Here is a 7,500-nt window from a genome sequence, read left to right on the forward strand (position 1 = left end):
GTTGCAAAGCGATCGCTCACCGAACCGAGCAAAACAGCCCCAAAACAGCCCAAAACGGCTTCGTTTTCGCGTGCCGCGGGAGGTGAGCGGAGTGCTGCCTCCGCTCACCAAAATGTCAGCCATCTCAGCACCCAGGAACCCCCCGGGTGGCACATGGCTGGATGGGGCTTCGGTTATATACCGGGCGTTGAACACTCTTTCGCAAGTTCGTACGTGACCTTTACGGGAACTTGGTGTTGCGTCCGGGACCAGGTGAGCGGCTGTTTGTGGGCTTGCAGCTGTTCGTTCATCCTTGAAAGCCTTGTTTTTCCCCCTCTCCCTCTTTTCTCTTGTGCACACAAGGTGTTCGACGAATTGCTTGTAAAGCTTTCCTTTTCGCGAGACTTCGGGACGTGTCCGTTGCTCGTTCTTTCGATCTAACTCTCTTTCTCTTTTACAGGTCCTTCGGGACCTGCGAGAGGTTACAAAGTGGGCTGATCCTTGCGGAGCAAGATCGCAAGGGCGAAGCGCGACTTAGGCAAGGCAAAGCTAAGTTCGCGTCTTTGCCGCACGGGTGACTCGCGACTTAGGCAACGCAAGCTAAGTTCGCGTCTTTGGCCGCAAGGGTGCCGCACGCCTTAGGCATTTCCAGCTAAGGTCGTGACACTGTGGTATCAGAGCGGGCAAGCTCTTCGATCGAACAGCGAACGAACTTCGCAACTTCGCCATGGCAAAGCATCGTGGCGAATCAAGCAAGACGGGGCAGGCCGGACCCTTGCCCCAAGCAGCCGCAGGTGGGCTGCATGTGCACACTCGCTCTCATGCTGTTGGAGCCGCTCATGAGGATCGCGGCAGCGAACAGGATGAGCGAGAAGTTGGCAACTCTCCGCGAGCGGAGGAAGCGCAATCTGGTGCGCTAACTGGGAAAAAGAGTCATAAGGAGAGACTCACGACGGCGGAAACCCGCCTGGATGTTCTTGAAGCGAGCATGGAGGAACTCTACCATGGCCAACAAAGACTTGTTGGGGTAGAGAGCTCGCAAGAGGAAGCGGAGTCCAGGATCGACAAGGTCGAGGCCCTAGTCGACCGACTGTCCGATGACACCAAGGACTCCGTGCAGCACTTACAAGATGTTGTGGCGGAACTCACGGCGAAGGTGGCTATGCTCACAAGAACGCTAAATGCGGGAGGAGGCAACACCCGCGTTGCACCGCCACAAAACTTGAGGGCACCTGAGCCCCATGGATACGGAGGGGCCAGAGATGCCAAGGAGCTCGAGAACTTTCTGTTCGACATGGAACAATACTTCCGAGCTACGAGACCCGATTCTGAAGATACCAAAGTTTCAATAGCAACAATGTATCTGAACGGAGATGCGAAACTTTGGTGGCGAACTCGTTGGGAGGAAATCCAACAAGGTCGGTGTCGAGTCGACACATGGGAAGACTTGAAGCGGGAGTTGAGAACTCAGTTCCTACCGGAGAACACAGAGTTCGTCGCAAGAAGGAAGTTGAGACAACTCCGCCAAAGTACCACCATCCGAGACTATGTAAAGCAGTTTTCTGCACTGATGCTGGACATACAGGACATGTCCGAGAAGGACAAGTTGTTCAGTTTCCTTGATGGTCTGAAACCATGGGCTCAGCAAGAGCTGAATCGAAGGAATGTTACCGACGTGGTCGGGGCAATTGCAGCTGCAGAAAGGCTCACCGACTTCGTTTCCTCTGAAGACCCAGCGAGAAGGAAACAATCTTCAAGCAATCGCCCTCAAAAACATTCTCGAGGGAAGGAGCTCGGGGGCGAACAGAAGAAGAAGAGCTCCCACAAAGGGCCGAACCCAAAAGGCAAGGCCTCAAAACCTGGAGGATGCTTCTTGTGCGGAGGACCGCACATGGTAAGGGAGTGCCCACAGAAGCAGGCACTCAACGCGTTGACAGCTTCCATCCACCCTCCCCGATCGGACAAGGGCAAAACCGTTGCCCTTAGCTCAAGCAGTTCTGAATCCAGCAGCGACGATGAAGAGTCGCAAGGACCCCGAATGGGAGCAATGCGTTTGTTGAACGCTATGCGGGGTCAAGTGGGGGAGAACATGAAGACGAAGGCACAAAAAGCAGGAAGTAGTGAACTGATGTATGTGGACATCAAGCTGAATGGCCAAACGACCCGTGCAATGGTGGACACGGGCGCTACCCACAACTTCATAGCCGATCGTGAAGCACAGCGACTTGGGTTGACATTGGAGAAGAGCCCAAGCCGAATGAAAGCAGTGAACTCGGAGGCCAGGCGAATCTCCGGATTGGCGAAGGGAGTTCCCATCAGAATCGGGACTTGGAGCGGAACCACCAACATGATGGCCGTGCCACTAGACGACTTCCAAGTGATCCTTGGAATGGAGTTTATGCACGCGGCGAAGTTGGTGCCGATGCCATTCTTGAATTCCCTATGTATGATGGGAGGCGATGACCCCTGTGTGGTGCCCGTCTCTCGGAGAGGAACCAAGGAGCCCCAACATATTTCGGCATTACAATTGAAGAAAGGGGTGCGAAAGGGCGAACTAACATTCGTGGCTGCTATGAAGCTAGAGCCACTCAATGAAGAAGCCATTCAAGAACCTGCTGTGGTGGCCAACGTCCTGAAGGAGTTCAAAGACGTTATGCCACCTGAGTTGCCGAAGACTCTTCCGCCACGCAGAGGCGTGGATCACAGTATTGAGCTGGAGCCAGGAGTGAAGCCTCCAGCGAGACCACCCTATCGCATGGCCCCGCCAGAGTTGGCAGAACTCAGAAAGCAGTTAGGTGAACTGCTAAGCGGTGGTCTCATCCGCAGCTCAAAAGCACCTTTCGGAGCTCCAGTTCTCTTTCAGAAGAAACAAGATGGGAGCCTCCGATTATGCGTCGACTACCGAGCCCTCAACAAAGTAACAGTGAAGAACAAGTATCCCATCCCGCTCATCGCGGACTTGTTCGACCAATTGGGCAAGGCGAAGTATTTCTCAAAACTCGACCTTCGGTCGGGGTATTGGCAGGTGCGCATTGCTGAAGGCGACGAAGCAAAGACTACATGTGTGACCAGATATGGAGCGTTTGAGTTCTTGGTGATGCCTTTCGGCTTAACCAACGCTCCGGCAACATTCTGTACTCTCATGAACCAGCTATTCAAGGAGTATTTGGATAAGTTCGTGGTCGTCTACTTGGACGACATCGTCGTTTACAGCCAAACGCTCGAGGAGCACGTCAAGCACCTTCGGACGATTTTCAAGGTTCTCAGGGAGAACACTTTGTTCGTAAAAAGGGAGAAATGCTACTTTGCTCAGACTGAGATCCTGTTCTTGGGGCACCGAATCGGTGATGGCTCCATCCGGATGGACAAGTCGAAGGTGCAAGCAGTTGCGGAATGGCGAACTCCAAAGAAGGTGCCAGAGTTGAGATCCTTCCTTGGTTTCGTCAACTACTACCGACGCTTCATTGCTGGATATTCGAAGCGGGCAACCCCACTGACGGAGTTGCTGAAGAAGGAGCAGCCTTGGAAGTGGTCTGACAAATGTGAGATAGCATTCCAAGATCTGAAGGCTGCTGTTCTGGAAGAACCAGTGCTCAAATTGCCAAACTATGGAGAGCCCTTTGAAGTCCATACAGATGCTTCGGACTTTGCTATTGGTGGAGTACTCATGCAAGAAGGTCATCCGGTGGCCTACGAGAGCCGTAAACTCAACGAGACCGAGAGGCGGTATCCAGTGCATGAGAAGGAGATGACAGCGGTGATCCACTGCCTACGAGTTTGGCGACACTACCTCCTTGGGTCGCGATTTGTGCTGAGGACAGACAACATCGCCTTGAGTTATTTCCAAACTCAGAAGAAGCTCTCCCCAAAGCAAGCACGGTGGCAGGACTTCCTGGCTGAATTTGATATGGCAATGGAATATAAGCCCGGGAAGGCGAATGTCGTGGCCGATGCGCTGAGTCGGAAGGTGGAGTGCGTGAATGCTGCACAACTGGAGGGCAGAGGCCAAGCAAGTCAGTTACACTCAACCTTCCTTTCCCGAATCAGAGATGGACTGTATAGTGATCCCCAGGCAGTTATCCTGATGCAGCTCATCAAAGAAGGCAAAGCACGACGATTTTGGGTCCAGGAGGGACTTGTTTACACAAAAGGGAATAGGGTTTATGTTCCCCGAGTGGACAATCTAAGGCGTGAACTCTTGAAAGAGTGTCACGATTCCCTTTGGGCTGGACACCCCGGCATTCACAGAACGTTGGCTCTCGTGGAGAGGGCCTTCTACTGGCCAAAAATGGGGATTGATGTGGAGGAGTATGTTCGAACATGCCTTACTTGCCAACAAGACAAGGTGGAGCAGCGGAAGCCGGTGGGACTTTTGGAGCCGTTGCCCGTACCAGAAAGGCCTTGGGAGAGCATTTCCTTAGACTTCATATCAAGCTTGCCACCTGTAGGGGGACTTGGATCGATACTTGTGGTGGTCGATCGGTTTTCAAAGTATGCAACTTTCATTGCTGCTCCCCTACACTGTTCAGCTGAAGAGGCGGCCAGACTGATGATGAAGGGTGTAGTGAAGTATTGGGGAGTCCCACACAATATCATTAGTGATCGAGACGCTCGGTTTCTGGGACGGTTCTGGACCGAGCTATTCAAATTGTTGGGATCAAAGTTATACTTCTCTACAAGCCTCCACCCCCAGACGGATGGTCAGACTGAAAGAATAAATTCGCTCTTAGAGCAGTATCTCCGGCACTATGTGAGTGCCAATCAACGAGATTGGGTGAAGCTGTTGGACATCGCCCAATTCTCCTACAACTTGCAGCGGAGCTCTGCATCCAACAAGAGCCCCTTCGAAATTATCACAGGACAACAACCGTCGACTCCGCACACTATGGCTATTGGGTATACTGGGAGTAGTCCATCAGCCTACCATTTCGCAAAGGAGTGGCATCGGAATGCCGATATTGCGCGGGCTTACTTGGAGAAGGCGGCAAAACGGATGAAGAAGTGGGCAGACTTGGGAAGGCGACCACAGGAGTTCAAAGTTGGCGATTTGGTGTTGGTAAAGCTCCAACCAGCATCACTCCAATTCTTCAGGAAAAGAGTCCACAAAGGATTGGTGCGTAAGTATGAAGGGCCCTTCCCAATTATCAGCAGGGTAGGCAATGTTTCTTACAAGTTGCAGCTGCCGGCGTGGTTCAAAATTCACAACGTTCTTCACGCCAGCAACCTAAAGGCCTACCATTCAGATCCGCAAGATGCTTCTCGAAGTGTTCCAACTCGGCTACCTCCCATCACAGCCTCCTACGAGAAGCGAGTGGAAACCATTTTGGCGGATCGCAAGATAAAGCTACCCAACGGAGCGGAGCAAACAGAGTACTTGGTGAAGTGGCGAAAGCTTCCCCGAACTGAAGCCAGTTGGGAGTCTGAAGACGCCCTGCGACATGAAGAAGACGTCATCAACAACTACCAACAAGCGTCGACGAGGGCGTCGACAGTTTAAGTGGGGGAGAATGTCACGAACGGTCGTCGCGCACCCGCAACAACTTCGTTCAACGAACCGTTCGTCGCTCACACCCGCATGTACAGCTGCTTAACAGCATGTTTTCCCATGGTTTTGGGTCATTTTGCTTGTAAATATGTAAGTTCGAACAAGCTGCAGCGTTGCAAAGCGATCGCTCACCGAACCGAGCAAAACAGCCCCAAAACAGCCCAAAACGGCTTCGTTTTCGCGTGCCGCGGGAGGTGAGCGGAGTGCTGCCTCCGCTCACCAAAATGTCAGCCATCTCAGCACCCAGGAACCCCCCGGGTGGCACATGGCTGGATGGGGCTTCGGTTATATACCGGGCGTTGAACACTCTTTCGCAAGTTCGTACGTGACCTTTACGGGAACTTGGTGTTGCGTCCGGGACCAGGTGAGCGGCTGTTTGTGGGCTTGCAGCTGTTCGTTCATCCTTGAAAGCCTTGTTTTTCCCCCTCTCCCTCTTTTCTCTTGTGCACACAAGGTGTTCGACGAATTGCTTGTAAAGCTTTCCTTTTCGCGAGACTTCGGGACGTGTCCGTTGCTCGTTCTTTCGATCTAACTCTCTTTCTCTTTTACAGGTCCTTCGGGACCTGCGAGAGGTTACAAAGTGGGCTGATCCTTGCGGAGCAAGATCGCAAGGGCGAAGCGCGACTTAGGCAAGGCAAAGCTAAGTTCGCGTCTTTGCCGCACGGGTGACTCGCGACTTAGGCAACGCAAGCTAAGTTCGCGTCTTTGGCCGCAAGGGTGCCGCACGCCTTAGGCATTTCCAGCTAAGGTCGTGACAACCCGGGGGGTTCCAGGGTGCTGAGATGGCTGACGTTTTGCTCCGCTCTCGACGGTCACCGCGCAATGCAAGAACAGGCCAAAAACTGGCCAAAACGGCCCAAAAACGGGCCAAAACTGGCCATTTTTGGCTGCACGAGCGAGCGGCGAGCGGCGGACAGCGAGCGAAGCGAGAGGCAGCACCGTCCCTGCTATACGAAAGCCCCATCCAGCCCTGTGCCACCCGGGGGGTTCCAGGGTGCTGAGATGGCTGACGTTTTGCTCCGCTCTCGACGGTCACCGCGCAATGCAAGAACAGGCCAAAAACTGGCCAAAACGGCCCAAAAACGGGCCAAAACTGGCCATTTTTGGCTGCACGAGCGAGCGGCGAGCGGCGGACAGCGAGCGAAGCGAGAGGCAGCACCGTCCCTGCTATACGAAAGCCCCATCCAGCCCTGTGCCACCCGGGGGGTTCCAGGGTGCTGAGATGGCTGACGTTTTGCTCCGCTCTCGACGGTCACCGCGCAATGCAAGAACAGGCCAAAAACTGGCCAAAACGGCCCAAAAACGGGCCAAAACTGGCCATTTTTGGCTGCGCGAGCGAGCGGCGAGCGGCGGACAGCGAGCGAAGCGAGAGGCAGCACCGTCCCTGCTATATACGAAAGCCCCATCCAGCCCTGTGCCACCCGGGGGGTTCCAGGGTGCTGAGATGGCTGACGTTTTGCTCCGCTCACGACGGTCACCGCACCACGCAAGAACGGACCATAAACAGGCCAAAACAGCCCAAAAACGGGCCAAAACTGGTCATTTTTGGCTGCGCGAGCGAGCGGCGAGCGGCGAACAGCGAGCGAAGCGTGAGGCAGCACCGTCCCTGCTATACGAAAGCCCCATCCAGCCCTGTGCCACCCGGGGGGTTCCAGGGTGCTGAGATGGCTGACGTTTTGCTCCGCTCACGACGGTCACCGCGCCATGCAAGAACGGACCAAAAACAGGCCAAAACAGCCCAAAAACGGGCCAAAACTGGCCATTTTTGGCTGAGCGAGCGAGCGGTGAGCGGCGAACAGCGAGCGAAGCGAGAGGCAGCACCGTCCCTGCTATACGAAAGCCCCATCCAGCCCTGTGCCACCCGGGGGGTTCCAGGGTGCTGAGATGGCTGACGTTTTGCTCCGCTCACGACGGTCGCCGTGCCACGCAAGAACGGACCAAAAACAGGCCAAAACAGCCCAAAAACGGGCCAAAAC

Source organism: Musa acuminata, unplaced genomic scaffold (assembly GCF_036884655.1).
Source record: "Musa acuminata AAA Group cultivar baxijiao unplaced genomic scaffold, Cavendish_Baxijiao_AAA HiC_scaffold_441, whole genome shotgun sequence".
In the NCBI taxonomy this organism is placed as follows: Eukaryota; Viridiplantae; Streptophyta; class Magnoliopsida; order Zingiberales; family Musaceae; genus Musa; species Musa acuminata.